The following is a 23,401-nucleotide window of genomic DNA, read 5'->3' as shown; positions in this document are numbered from 1 at the left end:
TGCGTGACTACCATTCGGAATTCACAGAAAGACGTCGGTTCGAATCTCGGTGAAAACATCAAAATTAAGAAAAACATTTTTCTAATAGCGGTCGCCCCTCGGCAGGCAATGGCAAACCTCCGAGTGTATTTCTTCCATGAAAAAAGCTCCTCATAAAAATATCTGCCGTTCGGAGTCGGCTTGAAACTGTAGGTCCCTCTATTTGTGGAACAACATCAAGACGCACAACCACAAATACGAGGAGGAGCTCGGCCAAACACCCAAAAAGGGTGTACGCGCCAATTATACATACATACAATTGTATTCACAATAGTATTAATATTTTTTCTTGTTCGCATTCGTATTTCTCTTAGTATTCGTATTTACGTTAGTACTCCCATTCGTATTCGTATTCGGACTCGAATTCATATCAGACATGCAAATTGAAATTAACTGTTTTGCTGAATGCAATCGGCATGAGACTTTGCCTATAAGCCTGAAGAATCTGCTTTTAATTTTTCGAACTGAATTTTCCCCAAATTTTTTAAAAGTACAATTTGGTTGTTAATGCTTAAAAAAATTCATTTCAATTGTGCAATGTCTAAAACTGTCGATCCAAAAATGTTAAGATTTCAAAAATAACAGCAATCAAATATCGTCGGAACATTCAAATGCAGAAGAAATATTCACTTCATCTATACCAAAAATCATTCCTTCCCAAAAAGTCATCTCTCCCTCGTCGCAGCACCGTTAATATTTAACTTTGAAACAAATTCAAGTCACTCGACATTTCTGTGGAAAGTGCTAACAAAACAATTTATACCCTCTTAATGGCTTATTAACCATCATTAGCCCGGCTTATCATGTCACTAGCTGCATGCACAACAAACAAATAACCTCAAGGACTACTCACATGTGCATTCGCAGTGAACAAAAAAATGCTCAGAAGTCTGAAATAAATGAATGTACATGTACATTAATTCATGAATATCACACATACACATGCATATGTATACTCATATAAACATACACACGAGCCGACTACAAACCCTTTTTGTGGTCAAATGTGTGTTACTCGGTGGTCTTGGATTCCCCTCTTCTGGCACTTGGCTGCGTGGTCGTTGCCTGTCGTCGAATGAGAAATTGTCGCAATAAATTAAATTCGCTATCGTCTCACATTAATTTCATTCTTCAGCCAAAAGGAATTTCATTCATTCATGGGTGATCTTTTGTTTTAACTTTAGTCCGGCTATTTCAGATGCTTTGTATTCATTTATTGAGTCTTCTTTTAAGAATTCGCTTGTCGCTGATGCTATTTATTGGGCTCTTTTTGTTTTTGTCATCAAGTTAAATGACATTTTTGCTGACCTTCTGTAGAAGTGGATAGAATACAAAAGACTTAAACAGCGAACTTCAAGATGCCGTTTTTGCCATATAACCAAAATATTTCTTATTGGCTTATTAGGTGTTTTAAATATTTTAGAAAAAATAACATAAGCGCAATTTTTAAAAAAAAAGCGAGTTAAAAAAGTCCAATAAACTACTTGGAATGTAATACTAGCAAATATTTTTCAATAAAATATTTTCTGCTTGTAGGTATCTTCATAACTTTTGAAAACTACACTAAAGAGACCAAATTTTGAGCATGTACACTTTTTGAAATTTTTCTTTATTTATTTGTTTTTAATATTTTAGTCTGAAATAGTATTAGTCTAAAATATGGATTGGAAATAGAGCCATATAGGCTGCGGTGAGCTATGGGCACAATAATAAATGTTATAGTAATAATAACAACAATTTAATAAATTTTATGCTAATTTTTGAAATCAAGCAAAGAGAGTTATACCTTCTATATAATATAAATGTGATAGAATTTACGATTTTTCTTTGAAAAACTACGTACTTCGATATTTTTATTGAAAATTTTCATAAATTTTGACATAGAAAGTTTCCACTCACAAGCTTTATTTGATTTTTTTAAGTGAGTTGAAGAATTAATCTCGCTCAAAAAATTGATTTGACTTGTAAAAATTTTCCATTTTCCATTATCAATTTACTTCGTTTTTGGCGTTGAAGCACCACATTTAGCGACTGTGAAACATTGGTGCATCAAGTAACAACGTGGCCTTCGATCTTTGCCAAGGCTGTCCAAAAACGGTTCTTGTGCTAGAAATAATCGATGCTGTGCGCTTATTGTTAACACAAGAGCGTAATGTTACATATCGCGAGATAGAGACGTCCTTAGGCAGTAGTAGCACTAGCATACATTCAATATTGTATGGAGATTTGGTCAACAAGCAGATTTGTTCTCATTGGATAGCGCATAATTTGGCTATTACCCAAAAAAAAACTCATATCGATTGGTGTATCGAATGGCTTGACAATAGTCCAATCTGGAACACTAACTTTCAAGCATTTTATTTGTAGTTTACTGCTCTATTTGAAAGTTTGAATTTTGAATCAAAAACGGCTGAATTCCACGATTGTTAAATTTTGTCGGCGATGTGGCAGGTTTCAAGTATTAATACTGAGTAAAACGATACTTATTAACGGGTGATAAAAGTTAAACAACTGTTAGCAGTTAAAGGAACTCTATCTGGCAGCGTTAATTACAGCACGTTGTTTCAAATTAGCCCACCCTTTATTTTTAATATAAAATACAAAAATTTTAAATATTTGAAACACTACTAAAGATAAGCACAGACTGTAAATTTAGTACAAACGTATTTTTATTATTTATTATTTCTTATTATATATTTTTGATCAACAGTAAACACTATATTTGACCTTTACTTTTTTATAGAAATATTGATTATTTTTTAGTTTAATTTTTTTATCGATAATAATGATCCTAGTTTGAGTTCTATTATTTTAATTGGAAGCAAAACTTATTTTCAAGCGTTATTTTTTATTTCAAAAGTAAAGATAAGTTTTACAGTTTTACCTAATTTTTTTGTTTTTTTTTTTGGCAGATCAAAAATGCCTCAACTGATGATTTTAAGAATTTATAAAAAAATTAAGCCTCAAGAACAAAAATTCCATTAAGAGTGGTTGCACATTTTACTTTGAGTTTATCTAATAGTTTCTTATAAAATAGTCCCATTTTCAAATAATATTGGAGTTGCTATCTTCGGGTTTTGAGAAAACTTAAGCATAGCAAAGCGTTATGCACAGTTATATGCCTAGCAACTAGCAACTCTGTTTAATATTACCAGCGAAGGCTTCGAGAGAGGAAAAGTGATGTCTCCTAAAAACATGTAATTGCTGCTGAGGCGGCAGCTCCCGTCAAATTCCAAAGGAAGTTCAGAATTGAACTAGACGAGGAGTGTACCCTGCACATCTAAGCGGAGATGTGTGTCATCTGTCTACGTGCAGAGATGAGCTTAGACAGGAATTTCGGGAGCACAGTAAGGCGGCACTCAAGGCTCTATCATCCCTTGAGATGAAGTCCTCGCAGGTACTTGAGTGTATAAAGGCACTGAACGCACTAGAAACGCACAATCACATCCGGCTAACTTGGGTCCCAGGACACTGGGGTACAACTGGGTACGAAGTAGCGGGTACATTGAGATAAGAGCCAGCGGCCTCACCATTAATAGGAATTGAGGATATTGCTATAGGATAAGCGAGGTTTGCTGGCACCAAACTATGGGACTACGCCAGTCGAAATCAAAAGAAGAAATAATTTTAGAATTGGGAATTTTTAAACTCAGCCCTTTATAAGGAGAGTAATGAGGATCAAGGCCTGTAAGAGGACGTGTCCCTTTTGAGTTTTCAATTACTACTTTTACAAATGCTTCATTGGTGACTACCCAATGAATAAAAAAAATAAATATGCTTTTGAAAAGAGTTGACGTACTCATGTCTAACGATTTCTTCAATTTAAAGAAAAAACTGCGGAACAAATGTTGTTAAAAAAACGGAAATTTCGCCGAAGCCCACATTAAAATTGTCTCAAGTAAACATTTTCTTTTTTTTCGACAACTTTTTGGCAAAAGTAGCAAACTACGCAACCTGAAGAGATTTCGATCACAAAATAGTTCAAAAGGAATTGCCTCCTGTATAAATTAAGAAAGCAGCAAAATATTTTTTAACAAAATCATCTTTATATTTAACTTTAACAGTTTTTTTTTAGAATTATATCTTCTCATAACTGTCGATTTTTCCACAACGTCAAATAAGTTTGTGAGTACAAAGTTCAACGTTAAGTCTCTGCGGTGAAGTTTCTGATGGCATCATCATAAAACTTTCCTCACATGGAATATTCCAACGATAATATCGCCATAAAAATAAAAACCAAAAACAAAAATACATTGCAAAAGAGGAATGTGCTGCCCCAAAGTTGCGAAAGATACAACAACGACAAAAAAATATAAACTACAAAGTTGAGGATTATTGCAAAAATATAACAGAATTAAGTGAATTTGGGAAAAAACGAAAATTGAAATATTTCTTTTGTGTCAACATACATACATATGTTTGTTTATTTCACAATAATTGCAAAACAATGGTCACTGTGCTGTTTCACTCGCATTATTTTTATTTTTTTCTCTCTATATTTTTGATATACACAATTGTCACTGCATTGATCGAGTAAACGAACATTTTCAACGCAATAAAAAATGTAAAAATAAGATTTAAGCATCTTTTGTTTACCCAAAAATCCGAAAACACATTTACTCACTTGCAATCGCAAAGAGAAAAAACTAAATATTACCATCACTAAAGCAAGTCAGAAGTCAGGCACTGAAGGCAAAAAGTTATGATCAATAAACAAAAAAATTAAAAAAGCGAATACAAGATATTTCAATAAAATAAAGTTAACAATAAAAGTAAGCAAAATCATTAAGCGTTGTAAAATTATATTATTGTACGGCAAGTCGGGTTGAGCTTGCAAGCACTTATGTACGTGCATATGTACTTGCTTACTAATTTACTGACAAGCTGATAAGTACATATGTATGTATATGTATGGGTATGAGTATGAAAATGTAGTTATTTTGTGGAGCCTCACAGTCTACCAAGCTATGACGACGACGACGACGGCGGCAACAGCGATTCGCTAACGCTGCTAAGCTCAAGTTTGGCTAAGGCAAGGCAGGCGGCAAGTAGACTGGGCATTCAGCAGCAACAGCCAGTGAGGCAACTAAGTTGGCAGCGCTTTAGTCACTAAGCCAGCCAGAGCGTCAAGCAAAATAGCACAGCTTGTCTTGGCTGGCTGGTTGAGTAGTAGTGGCCGGGTAGTCGCTTTCAATAGACTGGTCTGTTTTGGGCTTTTCTGGCAATTGCTATGCAACAAAAATACTTTATATGTTCACAGGCAGCACAGCTGTCTTTTGTTGTCATCATTATATTATAGCTGATGTTAATTTCGTTGTTGCTGTTGTTGTTAATGATTATGATGGTGTTGGTGTTGTTGCTGTAGTTGTAGTTAAATGTGTTGTTATTGTTATTATTATTGTTGTTGTCGTTGGTAATGTTGTACAGCCCGATTGCCATATAGCGCATATGTACTCGTACGCTTCCTCTACATGTACAAGTATGTGCATATGTATGTAAGCCTGTATGTAAGTATGCACATATGTATGTATGTGCATATTGAAGTTTACGTTGTTATTTCATGTTTTCATACTTCAGTAGCTTTTGGCACTTTTGACTTTTAATGCCAAGAAATGGTGAGAACTACCGACGCCGGCAACTTACAAAATAAATACTGACTGCAGCAAATAATACGATGAAAATCGGCAAAAAACTGCTACAACAACAATAACTATTACGTTTAAAGGCATACATACACACACCCTTATATGTGCATAGTATGTATGTACACATATCCCTGGTTGTTGTTGCTATTGTACCATTTTTATTGCGACTAACATACGAGTATTACAGTACAAAGCAGATTGTTGTGCTTGCTTAAGCTGCTACTCTTCCAGTTGTAGTAGTTGTTGTTATTGTCAACATAACATAAGCAGCTGTTGTTGTTTGTATGTAAGCTGTCAATTGTTGGTTGCATTTTTTTGTTTACTCGAATTTGGGACTACTCGTAAATGTTGCGGCTGGCTGTTGCTGCCTGACTGGCTTTTGGTAATGAAAGATGTTCTTTGTTTATAGCTGAAAATTATTGCTGTTATGGCATTGTCGAAGTTGTTGTATGTACAAGCAGTCTTCGTTTTCGCTATTAATATGTATGCATGTACATATGTATGTAATTTCCCCCGCTTACCCTTCCTTAGAGACTTAAGGCTAAAGCAACACAGCTGTGCTCTTTTAGTCGCTTGAACTACTACAACTCAGTTGCTGCTGCTGTTGCCAAAGAATTACTACACATCATTTTTTGTTTACACTATTTTTTGTTGTTTCCCCTTTTTCTTTTCTTGTTTTGAACTTTTTTGTGCCATACTGTGCTCAGCAGCCTGAGAATCATGCAGTGTACTTCATTTAATTATAGACAAAGTGTCAGTGTCACTATAAGCATTTGTGCGAACGTGCTAAACACGCTGTGAATTCGCTTATGCTGCCCGTTAGGGAGTTATGAAGCTGCTGTATGTTGGTTAAGCGTGGGAAGTTTTACGACAACTTAACACCTCAACGCAGATCACAACGCAATTCAGTTATACGCTTTGTGTGGCAGTCATTCGATAGGCTGCCAGTTGGTAAACAAATTATGACATTCTTCAGTTATTTAGTATTTAGCTTCAATCATGAGTGTGGAAAGGAAAGACTTAGAACACGAACTTGCTTTAGGCAATGCCTGAGAAATTTGCTTTTTACATTATTTGTATTTATTTGCTGAGAATTAATGTATGTATGCGCGTACAGTATGCGAAAAAAGTATGCTACTGCAAGTTATTAACTAGTTTTTACTATTGTTTTTTTGTCACTTTCCATTAATTTAAAACATATAAATGTAAATTTGATTCCACAATAAATATCAAATAAATTAGAGTTCAAACTTTATAAAAACTTTCAAAACATTGAACAAATTTTCATCAAAATTTCAAACTTTTCCACAGAATATTTAGAAAAATTTCATATATGGAGTTTATAAGCCTAATAAATTGTAGTTTTTTATTATTATACATATTTTTGTGAGAATATGTAGCATTGCAATCTGAGATATTCATGGATCCAGAGTATTTCTCTGAGCCCAACTTCCTCAATAAATTTTACTATTTGTCCTATTTTATTAAGTCTTATATCCTCCAGGTGTTTATGCCGCCTATGTATCAATGCTGGGCACGATACCAGCACATGTTTGGCGATTTGATCTTCCTCTATCCAGAACTTGCAATTGCCACTAAAGTATATTCCCAGATTAGTAAGATCATAACTTAATTTACAATGTTACAATCACACTTCTAGTGATGCTTCTTAAGTTACTCTTATTTAATTTCATACAGTCCTCAAATTAGGTTAAAAGTACCTATCATTGATAGTGACTGCCATAAACCCGGTAGATTGTTCCAGTTTAAATGTTTAATATAACAAAAAGCAAATTTCAAGTTCCTAAAAATAACTAATTTTTGTTTTATTGTGTATTCGTTAGACGAAGAAAAGTTTAAAAACTGATCACAATATTGCTGTACCATAGTTCTTTCGAAGGCTTTTCCCAGTTAACAACATTAAATTTTTGTAGGAGCAAAGCAATCAATTTCGGTTTTTAGTTTACGATTTTTTTCTTTTTACTACGCATTCTTTAAATTACTAGAATATATAAACCAATTCGGATATGTTTTGAATTTGAAAATAAGTGGCAATATCATTTACATTCAATCTTTGTTAATTGTTTTAAATACCTCTCGTCTGATCCCACACCTTAAATTCTACATGAATTTTGTTACTTCATTTTGTTATTCAAAAATAGAGTGGCAACTCCCCTTCAAAATATTATTGAATTCAATAAATTTTTATCTGTAACCCAATACATACATTGGTAATTTTTAAAATATCAAATATGGTGACGAGAAATTCGACATAGTGTTTGACGCGTGAATTTACACATCCAACAGAAAATCTCTGAATGTAAATATTAGCTCAGCGTTGAGCAATTTTCATTTGATCAAAAATGTAATACTGAAAAGTACTTTGCATTAACAATGCTTTTATGGTAAAAGTCTACAAGGTTTCTTGAGTTCAATATTGAACTCTTAAAATGATTGCAATATATTTATATTCGTGTCGTGTTCTCTTACTTTAGGTAGATATATAAATAATAAAGTAAGTTATGAATGTATCATTTCAAATCGAAACCATGTTCCACAAATTTTTTAAAGAACATTCCTCCTCATTGAGTACAACGCGACAAGAGTGAAATCGTATTCTTCTTTATTTGTTATTTGTATTCGAATGTAAGGATTGAACAATTGAAAAATAATATGTTCTAAAACTTGTTTAAGGGGTTACATGGGTTTCGTTGGTTCAAAAAATCGGTTGATTTTTTTTTTTGCTTATTAATTTCTACAACATCTCAGGAATATTATCCTAAATTTTCAAGCCGATCCGAAAAATAAATTCGGAGATACAGCCTTTGGAAAGTGTGCGCTCCAAGCCTCTTTTATTGTTACTCAAAACTTTAAACGCGTTTTTCTCGGAACCGTGTTTTCAAAGTCGGTTGTCAAATGTTCTCGAAAACTACTCCACCGATCTTGATGAAATTTTACACAGGTGTTCTAGATACAATTTATTCGTGCTTCAATAAAGGATTTTGTTTTTTTTTTTAATTACAACTATATAAAAATAAAACAAAATGTCAAGCAAATTTGACCGAAATTTTCATTTTTTTCCAAAAATGTCTGCCAAAATTCCAATTTTTCTTTCCTTCGTTCAAGCACGAGTTTATGGTCTTAACTAAAACACTTATTTTTGTTTTTTCATTTTTGATGAACCTGTCAGGAGTTATGCTGACAACGCGGACGCACCTTTTTTTCGAGGGGTCACCGAAAACGACGTCACAATGGAGGAGTTTTAATGTTTTTTTTTTTTTGAATTTCAAAAATTATTCTTTAAATATGTGTCTATAAGACAGAAAAAAGTTTAAATTAAATAAATAATTTTTTACATAGAAAAAAAAAATATTGAAAATAGGCCTTTTTTACCCGACGAAACTCATGTAACCCCTTAATTATATTTGAAAATAGTCGCAGTCTCTATATGCTTCCTCAACCAAGAAAACTGCTTCCGGCCGATACCACTTCTTGCTTCAATCTTACCCTTCAATACGAGTTGTAGCAGTTCATATTCCAAATTTCGTAGAATATGACTCTCATACATTGATTTTCTACGTTCCATGGTCCATATTTCCATGCTTTATAATAGACCTGATCATACATAGAATTTCATGAAGCGCATTTTTATTTGCTGATTAGAGTCGGAATGTTTTATGACTTTGCCATATTTAAGAGATGCACACCTACAGTTGGAGGAGCGTTGATTGTTAAATAAGTATTATTGTATGTACCTCTTCGACTAACAACCTAGTTTTTTGCTGATGGTGATTTTGAGATCGTATAGTTGACTGTGCATTGCCACATTGTCGGCCACTTTTTATACTGGAATTCACAGAGAGAACGTAGGTTCGAATCTCGGTGAAACACCAAAATTAAGAAAAACATTTTTCTAATAGCGGTCGCCCCTCGGCAGGCAATGGCAAACCTCCGAGTGTATTTCTGCCATGAAAAAGCTCCTCATAAAATATCTGCCGTTCGGAGTCGGCTTGAAACTGTAGGTCCCTCCATTTGTGGAACAGCATCAAGACGCACACCACAAATAGGAGGAGGAGCTCGGCCAAATACCCAAAAAGGGTGTAGGCGCCAATTATATATATATATATAAATTATACTTTGATACCATCCTCAATGCTTTCCAATGCTTCCTGGAATATTATTTTGCCGAATACATCAAAGAGCAGTGGAGAGAGTATGTAGCATTATCGTACAACTTTTGGTATCACTATGTCTTCAGTGCTGTCACTATCAACTATAATATGCTCTGTTTGGTGATAATTCATATTCTGAATTCCTTGAGTTTATTTGTCATCGGCATTCAAGGATCTTAAAATATTTAACAATTTGTCATTTTGCACCGTGTAAAATGCTTTTGGTAGTCTATGAAACATAACAATGCATATTTTTGTAGGTCTCTACAATTTTCAACAATTACCTCGACACAGAATAAAGCTTATCTAGTACCCTTTCCTTCATTGAAACCAAATTGCGTTTATCCCTGTTTTGTTTTTTCCTGCTATTTGTAGGACGTGGCTCATTCGACTTATAAATCTTTATTCACTGCAGTGATTGGCATTGGATTTTTTTGGAAAGGTGCTATTCTGTACACAATTGAAAAGATTTACTAGGAGTTGTAAATTCTCGTCATCTATAAGTTTCGGAATTTCCGTTGGAAACTATTAGTAGTAACTTAATTAAATACGCCATTAAGATTCGATCAAAATTGGTATGTCATATGCAAATGTGCAACAGTGCCCAATTTGTGCTAAAAGTTTATCCGAAATGCTCAGCAAATATATTCGTGTTTTGCTGGCTTATTTTAGCCCATTTTAATAGAAGCGCTGTACTGAATTATTCTATTGTCTATTGAAAAATGTTGGCGCTTCCTACAAGGAACTATTCTGTGCTTTTATCAGCTATCTCGATTTTCAGATAGAAATCAATTGCATGGATCATTTTAAAATATCTGGATCGCTGTGTGCAACTGTTAATTTTTTTAATTTAATAATATTTTAAGTTCCGTTTCGTTTAAATCCCATTTCAGTTTTCGTTAGTTCCCGCTTTTCTGCCACTAAGTTTCTGATAAAGGGTGAAAACTTTTTTATCACCAGCCTGTACTGTTCCACGCTGTCAAGTGAAGTTTTTACTTAAAATTAAGCACTGTGTCATCGAGCTGACATTACTTGATGTACCAGTGAGTGATCCGAGCTCAAGTCGAAGCTTTCAGTAACAGACAAACGATATGTGAAAACATTTTTTGAAATTTAAGAGAAGCCGATTTTTATCACTGCACGCCACGACAAGATTAAGATCTTACTGGAGCTTGCACGAGTTAGAAAGAGTTGAAATTATTATAAAGATTCGTTCACATATAGAAGAAATGTCGAGTAATGAAGAGTAATGGGCCCAGAATACTGCCCTGAGAACACCAGGAGAGCCAACAGAATAATGGGAACGAATAAAAAACCAACAAGTACGAGTATGTAGCTACAACATAAAACCTAATTAGTTTAGCCATTAAAATAAATTGGGTGTTTGCCTCAAATAGCCCAAAAACTAAAACTGTATTCCTCTATAGAAATAAGAAACTATAATCGCATTCTTCTTATATTTAAAGAAATCTTATAAATTAAGTAAACGTAGCAGCGTTTACTAATTAAGACTACCAAGTGCAAACTCTCAAAAAGCCTTACACCTCTAGAAATATAATATTGCACACCTTGCCCAAAAAAGGCACACCTTACCCAAAAAAGACACGACTCAAAATCTGGCATTTTTCAGAAAACGCATAAATTGATTTTTAAACTTATGGAATACTTCAGAAAACCAAAATGCTGGTTATTAAGAAGAAATGCTTTTTAGGAAATCATACGAGGAAAGGTTATGAAGATCTTTAAAACTAGCTGGAAAAACTGATTTTTTTAATTATGACTTTTCCAAAAAAATGTTCCTCATTTCTTTAGAACACTTTTTATTTAGTTGCAACCAGTGTGCTAATTAAGTTAGGGTTATGTTGTATATGTCCCCTACAAATAATAATAATAATTTTTATCTATTACACTAAGCTAATGTTCAAGGTTGTAAAGTAAATGAAAAGCAATTTTTCAAAGAAAAAGTCAATTCGAGAAAAGTTTCTTTTGAATAACCGGTTGCGATCAACGCACTTCGAGCCACCAACAACTAGATATATGAAATTTTTCTCAATTGTAATTGGCCATGTCATTCGTAACAACAAAAGAGGTCTAACTCTTTATTCGACAATTTACAATAACAAATATGAGGAAGTATTTTGAGTATTAGTAGGCTGAATAGCAATAAGCCAAAGTTTAGAAATTTTGATTTATGTCTGTTTCGGAAAGATTGTGCGTTATGTACGTAAGTATGCAGCTCAATCATACAGAATATAAATAAAATGCATAACTTAGTATTTCGAAAAAAATCTGAATCAAATTTGATTTTTTAATGTATGCAATCGCCACAAATTTGCAATAATGCGAAAAAAATCATAGAAATTGAATGTAATCAACAGTGACAACTTCAGAAAAGTGGAATATTCCATAAATTTTGCATAAAAATCACAAGTGCACTCGAAATGACAGCAAACAAAAAAGTTAAAGAAAAAGCAAAAAAAAAAGGAGCCCCATAAGCAATACAACATTCACTTGCCCCTCAAATTTTTATAGTAAATATAAATAGGTTTCTTGCTTTTACTGTTATTGTTGTTGTTTAATATTTTTGTAAATATTTTTTGTTTGTTTATTCAGCTGCATCTAATTACAAGCAAATCAAATTTGCGCGCTGCCCGGCAAACAGAGCAACTCTAGCCTTAGCAGCAGCTAACTAAGGCAACCGGCTAGCTAGCCGAGCTGACTGACTGACTGCCAAGTTGCTATGCGCGTATCTAATCAAATCAAACCTAGTTTCTCATAACTCGTTATTTATCGCATGCAACGATACTAAAACTCTATTGCATTGAAGTTTTTATCGCCTTTTTGGGGGAATTTCGCTTCAATTTTATATTTAGCGAATTAGCAATGCATTTTTTGGAGCGGCACACGTTTCATGTCAGCCATACATAACAAGGTTAAAATCGAAGAGCTGATAAAATTGTGCTGACTAAAAACCGAAAGAAAAAACAAATATCGAACAAATTGCATTGCATTAAATTTTAAAAAATATATAAAAATGCATAAATTAAAAAGCAAGCAGAAAAGAAAAAAATTTAAAATTAATAATAAACAAATATATTAACTAAAATAAAATAATAAATAATAAGTGATTACATGAGCTAATATAATAATAACTATGCGAAAATTTATATGCCAATGAAGTTCGTGTCTTAAGTCTTTTGTTGCGAATGTCAGCGCAAATCGGCTTAAGCTGTAAATAATCGCACTTAATTGACTTTTTAACATTTGTTCACACAAATAGTGAAAGGCTTATAAATATATAGGGTTATTTAGTGGCAAATGTGTTGATACAAGTATATGTATGTGCGTGTGCGTATTTGCTTTCATATGACTGTGCTAAACCGCAAAATTCGCGCATAAACTAACTCCAAGAATTTATATGCCCCAATTAGCGCATCACATATTCTCACCGCAAAACTAATTAGAACCACTTAAGCAGACAACAAAAGGGAACATAAGAAAGAGCAAAACAAAAACAAAAAGCATTACATATGACCGGCAGACCACCGGAAGAGCGAAGGACCCTATCGAAATTATGCCATCAAGTCTTAATCACATAGCATTGGTAGTATCTTTGTAGGTATAAAAGAGTGGAATTTGAATATATGTATAAGCGTAATAAAATCAACAACTAAAACATACAAAATATGAGTCAACAGCAGAAATCAGTACAATAACAATAATATGGTGCTGCCACACCAAAAGTGGCTGTGGGAACACTTCAGCGTGTGCGCATCAACACAACATCAACCGAAAATGAAACAAAAAACCAAACCTACACATATGCACGAAAAGAGCAAACATTAAGAATATTGAAAACATAAAAATAGCAGCAATAACAACGCTTATGTATGTTGATATAAAATTAAACCAGCTGAAATCACTTTAATTTCTTAATAATATCGCTATTAGCTGTTGTTGCGGTTGCTGTTCTTGACGTTGGCTTTTAGACCACAGCAGCTGTGCATGGCATGTTTTCCTTTTTTTTGGGGTTTTTTTTTTTTTTTTTTTTTTTTGCTTTTATGTTGGAGTCTGATAATCCCATCATTGATAGCTCATGCAGTCCTTAGCACGCAGCGGTAGGCATGCAACAACACACACACACACTCCCATGCCCATCACTTTTTACTACTTACTTAGATCGATTGAACTTCGTTGGATTGAATCAGCTTGAGCTACTCAACAGCCGCTTAGGCAACTATATATACCTAAACATGTATATGTTTGTTTATACGTATATATGTATCTACTGATACTTAGCGTCTTCTTATCCGTTGCTGACCTCACCGCTGTCTTCCACAACTGTGGTGGTCACATCGATCCCAGCACACAAGCCTTTTTCGGTTGCCCAACCTTTGGTTGCTGCCTTTTAACGGATCTGTCTGTCGACTTACCTACACACATACATACCTACATAACCACCTACTTAAGTAGTTTAGCAATATTCATTTGCCTGATTTGTTGTACACAGGGCCTTTTCGATGTAGCAATCGTCACTGGAATCATCCTTTTTCCATATAAATGTTGCTGTGCGCACAGCTTGATTTAAATTTTTCCTGCTGTTATTATATTGTTTATCTTCTTTGTCCTCTGTAATTAACGAACAATTATACCTAGCCGAGTCAAAGAAGCAACGCTATATGAATAAGAAAAGTAAAATACATTTCGCTTCAAGTATTCTAAGCCCCATCGCAAACTGAAATATGACCAAAAACCAATCGATTTTTGCGACTATTACTCGTTCGACTATTCAGTGTATGCGCAATTGTAACTGAATTTCTATCGCCAAATCTCGCATATTTCTAAAAAGGACAGATATACAATTAGGCTCACTCAAAATCATATCACGGGGTAAAACTTTAGAACCCAATATTTATGCAGATGTTTATCTTGTTGCATCTAGAATTCATCTAAGCAAAAACCATGCGTTTAAAACCACAAGAGAAGCCGGGCATCCAAAAGTAACAATCGTAATAGATTGCCCACAGACTTGTCATTCCCAAATCTACTCACAGAAAGTACTTCCCAACAAATTGATTCACCTCAACTATGGGACTAGAATGGAAATAAGCTGCTTATGGATCGATGCAGAGAACGGCAGCAGCTTGGGGTGCATAAGATCGCTATCAGAAGTTTAGAAGGGAAGATGTTTTATCGGAAAAATTCATAGAGATGTCGGAATGCATGAATGCAAAGTGCTTGACCGACAGAAAAAGTGCTTGAAAATTTTGGAAGAAAGTTAGGCGGCTTACAAAAGGTTTACTGTAAGATTAAAGCCAGCGATCTAGTGATTGATAGTAAGAGCATACTATAATTATGAGAAAATCATTTACAGCAGTGCTAGTCATTGAGTAAATGGAAATTCCGTTCTACCAAGCGCTGACAACAGAATTGACGTCCGGTTGCGCGTTTAGTAGGTGAAGTAGCAATAGTTATACAGACGCTATGGCTTGGTTGACTCATAAAACGAATTTTTTTTTTTTAGAGAATCACAGATTGCCAGAAAAAAGTAAAAATGTGTGCCTAGCAATGAGCATTACTTTAAATGAAACATTTTCTATAATTTGGGAAAAGAAATGTGTATTTCTTTATTTTACTTTAATTTAAATTTTAATTTTAATTTTTTTTTTTTTTTTTTTTTTGTATAGGTTTACGCCTGGTATTCCCCCTTTTGGGGCTTAGTAATATAATATAGAAATTATTTAAGGCAAAACAAACTTTTGGTAGCAGTCCTAAATTCTGAATTACAATAATCCTCTGGGTAAATATTCGGAAAAAATGTGAAACAAATTCTTAGCAACCTCTGTTCCTTTGGGCCATATTTTTGTGTCTGTACTTTCAGATTTTTCTAAAGACAAAATAGTGTAAAATTAATATTCTGGATATTAAAATTCTGTACTCAAATTTATTATGGACCTTAAGTCCGTATATTTGAAGCGATGTACGCGAAAAATATACATATTTAAATTTTTTAATGAAATAATAGTTTTTTTTTAACTCAAAAAGAAGTAAAACAATTCATTACTCATTGATGATATATCGATGTTAAAAAATATATACGCATTAGGCCGGGCCGATTTGTGGGGTGGCAAAAAAATCGCCCATTGCTCTGTGAAAATCATATTTTAGGGATCAAAATAAGGAACTTTGCCGAAGGAACCATACCTATAAAACGAATTCTGATGTCCCCCAATTTGGGTCGAACTTTTTGGTTTCTTTTCTCATGTAAAGGCCAAAAATGGTGATATTTTGAAATGATTGTATGGGGAACCCCCAAAGTTAGTGGAGGTCGGTCATACATTTGGACTCGATTGGAGCACTCTAAATGGGTCAAAGTGGGATTTTTCGTTCGAATTCGTTTTAGAGGTATGGTTTCTTCGGCAAAGTTTCTTATTTTGATCCCTAGAATACGATTTTCACAGAGCAATGAGCGATTTTTAAATCGACCCGCCCTAATACGCATACACTTGTGTTCACAAAATTAACTACCTTTATCTTTTTCTAATATTCGTAATATTTTTCATGCTAAATTCATTTCCTAACTTAGGAAAGCATGGGTTTTTTTATAACAAACTCCTGATTAATCAAAATTCCTACTTTTGTACGAAATTAACAAACTTTAAAAATTGTCATCAAAGTTCATCCCTGGACTACATGTCCATTAAATTTTGGTATAATGAAGTATAAATGCGAGGTCGCTCTAATGTTGCGATGATTCCTAAAAATTGTATGTTGAAAATTTTCCTCCATACGAAAGACTTCCGAATGTACGAAATTTTCCGTTCTGCAAGCTAAAAGCGACACAAATTGTTTACCGATTCATTTATTGAACAAGAATCGTTTTTCATTTAAAATCATTCCCATCTATTATTATCCTACATTTGCTTAATAAATTTTCTTTTACCCATATTTAATTTATTTTGTGTAGTCTACCACTTAATAAGATGCGTAAGAAATATTTTTTATTTGATTTCATAATGCATCCCAAAGCTTTCGGCATCCAATATGATATTATATATTTATGGAAACGGCATTGCCAGTATTCTCGTCATGGAATACTCTGAGTCATTAACTGTTATCTTTTTTGAATTCTAAGTACGAGTATAATTCAAGCAAATCTATATATATAAAAGAAAGTCATGCTAGTTACACTATTTATAACTCGAGAACGGCGGAACCGATTAGCTGAGAACCAGGAGAAGGGCATAGGATACTTTTCATCCCCTTCTAACGCGTTTCCGTGAAGTCACTATAAAATGTGGTATAACAAAAACGCATTTGATATGGAATAACAAAACGCAAATGACAGGTAAACGTAATTTTGTCTATGGTTAAGTAGAAAATTTGATTATATAAATTTTGTCAGAAATATATAATCACAGTAATTTGTATTCTCTTTGAATCATAATTACCAATGCCGTGATCAAGACGATCGAATCTTTCCCGACAAAGCCGTAATGCAAGAAGGATACGAAATATTGCGAATGAAACGACTGAAGAAGCACAAGGAATTGCCCGGAAGAGGGCCGCGTTAGTAGGGCTCGACTTCGTGCTTCTCAATCACAAAAGCAAAGCAAGGCAACCCGTGAAACGGCTCGGTTGGCAATGCGAAATCGTCGAGCGAATAACAGAGATCAACAAGTAGATCATTTTCGACGCACAAGAAAAGAAGTAGCGTTTCGATATGATTGCAACACTGATTACTGCTTGCATCCTACCGTTTGCATTGGGCCAATGAACGTTGTTTGCGAGTATTGTGGCGCAAAGTTTTATCAGCATCGAAATCATCATTTGGGACGAATGCACAATGGCGCGTGCATTAGAAGCACTTAACCGAACATTGAAAGATATACGCAATGACTCGATATGTTTTGGAGGCGCAATGATTTTACTGTCTGGCGACTTCCGCCAAACACTGCCAGTAATTCCAAGATCAACAGCTGCTGACGAAATAAACGCTTGCCTCAAATCATCAAATCTATGGCGCTATGTGAAGAAACTTCAGCTGACAACAAACATAAGAGTTGAATTACTTAATGATACATTTACTGAAGATTTCTCTGAGCAATTACTGACTATCGGTAATGGTCGAGTACCTGTCGACGAATCGAGCGGATTGATTTCATTTCCTCAGAATTTCTGTAACTTTGTCTCATCGAAAGACGAACTTATCAATAAAGTATTCCCAAATCCATTGACTGTGTAACAAATGAAGATGAAGCCACCAACAACCTAATTGAATTTTTAAACTCCCCGGATGTGTCTGGCTTACCACCGCACAATTTACGCCAAAAAGTTGGCCCCGTAGTAATCATGCTTCGTAACATAAGCCCACCAAAACTTTGCAACGGTACGCGTTTGGTGGTAAATAAATGGATGAACAATGTGAAGGTGAAGAAGTTCTCATTCCGAGGATCCCGATGATCCCAACCGATCTTCCGTTATAGTTTAAAAGACCATTAACAAATCACAAGGCCAATCCTTGAAAGTTTGTGGTCTGAATTTAGAAAATCAATGTTCCTCAATTATATGTGGCATGTTCACGGTCCGGAAAACCATTTTTTTTATTTAAAACCACTGCCGCTGAATGTAATAAGTATATACCTTTTAACCCTTTTTAAGGCAGAGGCGATATATTTACCACCAACAAAAACTTTGTTTATCTTTTTATGTACATAAGTTATCAAAGGAGTCCTAATTTGTTGCACTGGGAACTAAGAAGGTCTGGTTTATTATTATAAAACAAAAAAATGACGTTTGTGTGACATATTTTTTCTTGGCGCCACTAGCTGTCAAAAATTGCGTCAATTTTGAAAGAAAATTTGTTACTCCGTGAATCTTCATATTTTTTATTTGAAAGGAGGTAAAAAACTATTTTTTTATTATGTATTTATGTTTATTCTACAAGTTGTTTGCTATACCTTACAAGTTACTATCGTATTTAGATGTGAGAAGACTTTTTACTCGGTGGGAAAAATATTCCCGCTGCCCGTGGCGTGTTATGTACATTTGTTGAATTGGTTCCTTCTTTTCTCAGATTTTCATGAAAAATGCCGCGCTATTTGAATGAAAATGATATTGAGCAGATGTTGGACATGCCCGATGATGGCTCAGAAGACGGATTTGAGTCTGATGAGGCAGAAGAGTTCAACGTGAATACAATACAACGGTCACTTCAAGCACCTGATGATTCAAGTGACCTTTTACAAAATTCTCCCACTCATTTGAATTCTACACCTAACAGTTGTTCCGAGTCAGGTACATCTACAATAGCACTATGTTCACAATTAGATAATTCGCAGCCAGAAGAGCCTTTGATAGTACAGTCATCATCACCCTTAGAACAAGAATTGACTGATGAATCTGAATGTGAAGTGGAGTCATGGGGGAAGGTTTTCTGGACATCCAGGCCAGATCCCGATGAATTTGATAAGGTGACAATAAAACCTCGGTATTTATTGAATAGGAGAGCACGTCCAGTAGCGCATTTGAAAAAGTTTTTTAGTGATGAAGTCTTCCATTTTATTGTTACTCAGACAAACTTGTATGCGGAGTAGCAAAATATAAAAAATTGGCAGCCTGTTGACACACAGGAAATTAGTGCTTTTTTAGGCATTCTCATTATAATGGGTTATCATATTCTTCCACATATCGATTTATATTGGTCATGGGATCCTGGATTTCGTGTGAATAAAATAGCTGAAGTTATGCCAGTAAAACGCTTCAAGAAAATTTTAGAGACTTTGCATTTGAACGATAATAGTCAACAACCAAGTAGAGAAGATGTAAATTTTGATAAATTGTATAAAATTCGTTCTCTTATATCTTTACTTAGTCAATCATTTCAAAACAATGCCTTCAATTCCTCTTCCAAAAGTATCGATGAGAGCATGATACTATTCAAAGGAAGGTCCAGTTTGAAGCAGTACATGCCGCTAAAGCCCATAAAAAGGGGCTATAAAGTGTGGTGCTGTTGTGATAGTAGCACAGGGTACTTGTATAATTATGAAATTTATACAGGTAAAACAGGACAAGGAACAGAAGAGGGTCTAGGGGCTAATGTCGTAAAAAAATTGTCAAGTAAATTAGCACAAGGAGATTTCAAGTCTCATGTTACATTCGATAACTTTTTTTGCGATTTTTCTCTCATGCAGTACTTGTATGAAAAAAATATTTATGCCACTGGAACAGTAAGAAGAAATAGAGCAATTTTACCTAACATAATAAAAAATAACACAAAAAGAAACGGCAGAAACCAAAGCCTAAAGTTGAAAAAAGGTGAATTCAAGTGGAGAACTAAACAAGATGTAGCATTTACTGTGTGGCAAGATACTAAAGAGGTTTTATTGTTGACAACTGCATTTCATCCTAAGGTGGAAGTAACAACTGTACAAAGAACGCAAAAATATGGCACCAGGGAAGCTGTAAGTTGTCCTATGGTTGTGAAAGAATACACCAAAAGAATGGGCGGTGTCGACCGTTTTGACCAAGTGAAGGGGACGTATGCTGTCGGAAGGAGAAGTAAACGCTGGTGGTTGCGGATATTCGAGAGTAGAACAGCTTACCAACTTAGAATTTCGGGTGGCTGTTGCCAGAGGATTGATTAGTGGCTATAGCAGCAGAAAAAGAAGATCAAGCTTGCCTACCTATATCTGCAAGAAATGACGCCTAGCATGCCCAGAGGTATATCAAAAAACTGTAAATGCTGTACCTGAAGAACTGCGGTTTGTAAACGTAGGTGACCATATGCCAGCAGAGTTGGAGACTTACCGACGCTGTAAATTGTGCAGCACAAAGGTCAAAGATAAGCGTAGCAAAATAAAATGCAGCAAGTGTAATGTCCCTCTTTGCATCACGCCTTGTTTTGCACAATTTCATAGAAAATAATGTCTCAAATTCAGCTTGCATGTGGCTCTGTTGACGGGCAGTGGGAATATTTTTACCACCTATTTTTCCAAAACTTCCGAAATAATTAGTGTTTTTCTTTTAAGTTTATTTTTGTTATATAAATAAAAACATGCCAAAAATGTAAGCGCAAGTTATTTTATTACTCTGAATCCTTCTGCCTTATAAAGGGTTAAACATAGTAAGGATAAATTATGTAAGTATTAGGATGTGGATATCACTAATTATAATAGAGAACATTCTAAACAAAAGTAATTTTTTTTAAGCTGTTCTCGCTTATCGTTTACCTCGAAAAGTTTTTGAATCGCCATGTAATATAGAGTGCATAGGTATACCTACTTTTTGAAGCTTTATTACACGAAAACCACCATCAAAAAGAGGAAGTGGTGACTCAGACTGAGCTATTTTAATGCCAAAAAATGAGCGCTCAGTTATCATAAACATAAACATAATTCTGGTGAAAATAAATGGAGATCAAGTCACATATCTTCGATATGTATATAATTCAACTATTTATAATTGAACAAAAACAAAAATTGTTGGTTCAAAAATGTATTCTTTTTAGATTTGTGAGTATAAAAATTAGTTGCATTAAGCATTTCCTTTTATATGCAAGCGAAGCCGTAGGCACCAACTAGTTCAATATATGTATTATGATGATTCAATATATCTTATCAGTATTAAAAAAATTTTAGTACAAAAGTACGCTAAACAAATAATTTTGTATTTAAGCCGGATGGTCAATAAAAAAATTATACTACAGTTATTGAGATATCAAAACTGAGAGTATGCTGCTTTTTACTCATTATTTAAAAGCATCGAACTCTTATGTAGAAACCTTCCGGTGGAAAAAGGAGAGAACAACTTAGGTATATCGTATATTTACTTCAAGATTTACTCGTTTAAAGTTATAAAATACAAAAAAAAAAAATTCTGACGTGTACATGAAAATCGCCGATACACGTGTATTTTTATTTTTTCTCCCCTTTCCGAAAAAGTATATTTGGTTCATAGGACAGAAAAAAAGTTCGTTTTTGTAACGCAGTGTAATCAAAGAAAAAATCTGTATTAGCAAGCGAAAATGATCACCAGCTCTTTTTAAAAAATATATGCTGATACATTTTAAGCTTTTATTTTTACATTTATTCTTACTTTTACTTAGTGAGGCATAGTAAATTAAAACCTTTGAAGCTAGCCAGTCTTAATTTATAAACATATGAATTTTAATAACTTCTCAGAACCCAGCACTTTCAGCTTAGCTTTCTGCATTGGTCCAGAGCTTATTTAATAACCAATACATCTTTTACCAATTTTTAATTTACTGATAAGTTTAATTTTCCATGGTGCAGGAATTAATAATTAATTATAATTAAAAATAATAAGTATTTGCAATTAAAAAATAACCAAAAACAATTTGAAAAATACCACTATTTTAAATAAAATAACCAAATAATAGCGATCGACGAAATAATTTTAATCATAAGAATTCATTTGATTGTTTTTAAGTATTTGATATTTTTAATTATTTTTTCAAATAGGTGAAGCTGTTGTTGGCGCACAAAATTTGTAAATTGATATTAGTTAAGCCTTTACCGCATATGAGCCATATATGGTAATGCAGTTTCGATTAAATTTAAATATTTTAATTAAATAAAAAAAATAATTACTTTATAATTTTTTTAATAATGAAAAAATGCAAATAATTGTATCAACCATTAAATCCTTACCTGAAATAAAATCTTCCTCATACTAATAATCCCTACTTAACAAGAAGTACAAAAATTATACTTGTATGGAGCTTTTGATAGCACTAGAAAACTTAAACTTTCTCATTTCCTCTTTACACTGTCCCCATTGAATTTCGTCACTTAAGCCTTTCATTCGAACAATCAATAAACTAACGCAGCCACTATGTCTGACCTTAACTGCGCAACATTTTTGCTTTGCTGCTACGCCGCAATTTCTAACTACTCGCAAGCCCAAGGCAAAGATACAAAAAAAAAAACAAAAATAAGAAATTTGCAAAGAAAAAAAACCGCACTAATTTGCATAAAACGCAAATGAAAAGAAACTTCATGATCATTACTTCGAAGACAAACACAGAGTCGTGGAAGAATGAAGGCATGCAAATTAAAACTGAAACTGCACAGAAAAAAATCGAAAATGCCAAAAAGTCTAGCACAGTAACAACGCCAGCGCAAAAAAAAATAAAAAAAAATAAAAAAAAGAACAATTGCCAAAGCAGCAGTAATCAACAGTCAACAACTTAAAATTAACAAAGAAATCAACAAAAGCGCTAATAAAAAAATAAAAAAACAAGCAGTGAAGTATATATGTGTGTATGTATATATGTATGTATGGCTGTATGCATATATGAGCACAATGAAAGCAAATTTAAGTTAACATTACCGAGTGATTTCAATAATGAACGGTTTTTGTAGCCGCAAGCGTTTCAATCTAGATAACGCGCCTGCGCGCGCACACAAATGTGTTTAAACTATAGCTGGAGCTGAGGTGCTCAGGATGGTAAAAGTAAGTGAGCAACAACGGCAGCTGAGCAGCAATGGCAATCAACAATTCGAGCATAACAAAAGCGAAAAA

This window comes from Anastrepha ludens, chromosome 5 (assembly GCF_028408465.1).
Source record: "Anastrepha ludens isolate Willacy chromosome 5, idAnaLude1.1, whole genome shotgun sequence".
NCBI lineage: Eukaryota > Metazoa > Arthropoda > Insecta > Diptera > Tephritidae > Anastrepha > Anastrepha ludens.
Note: the sequence above shows the minus strand (reverse complement) of the source record.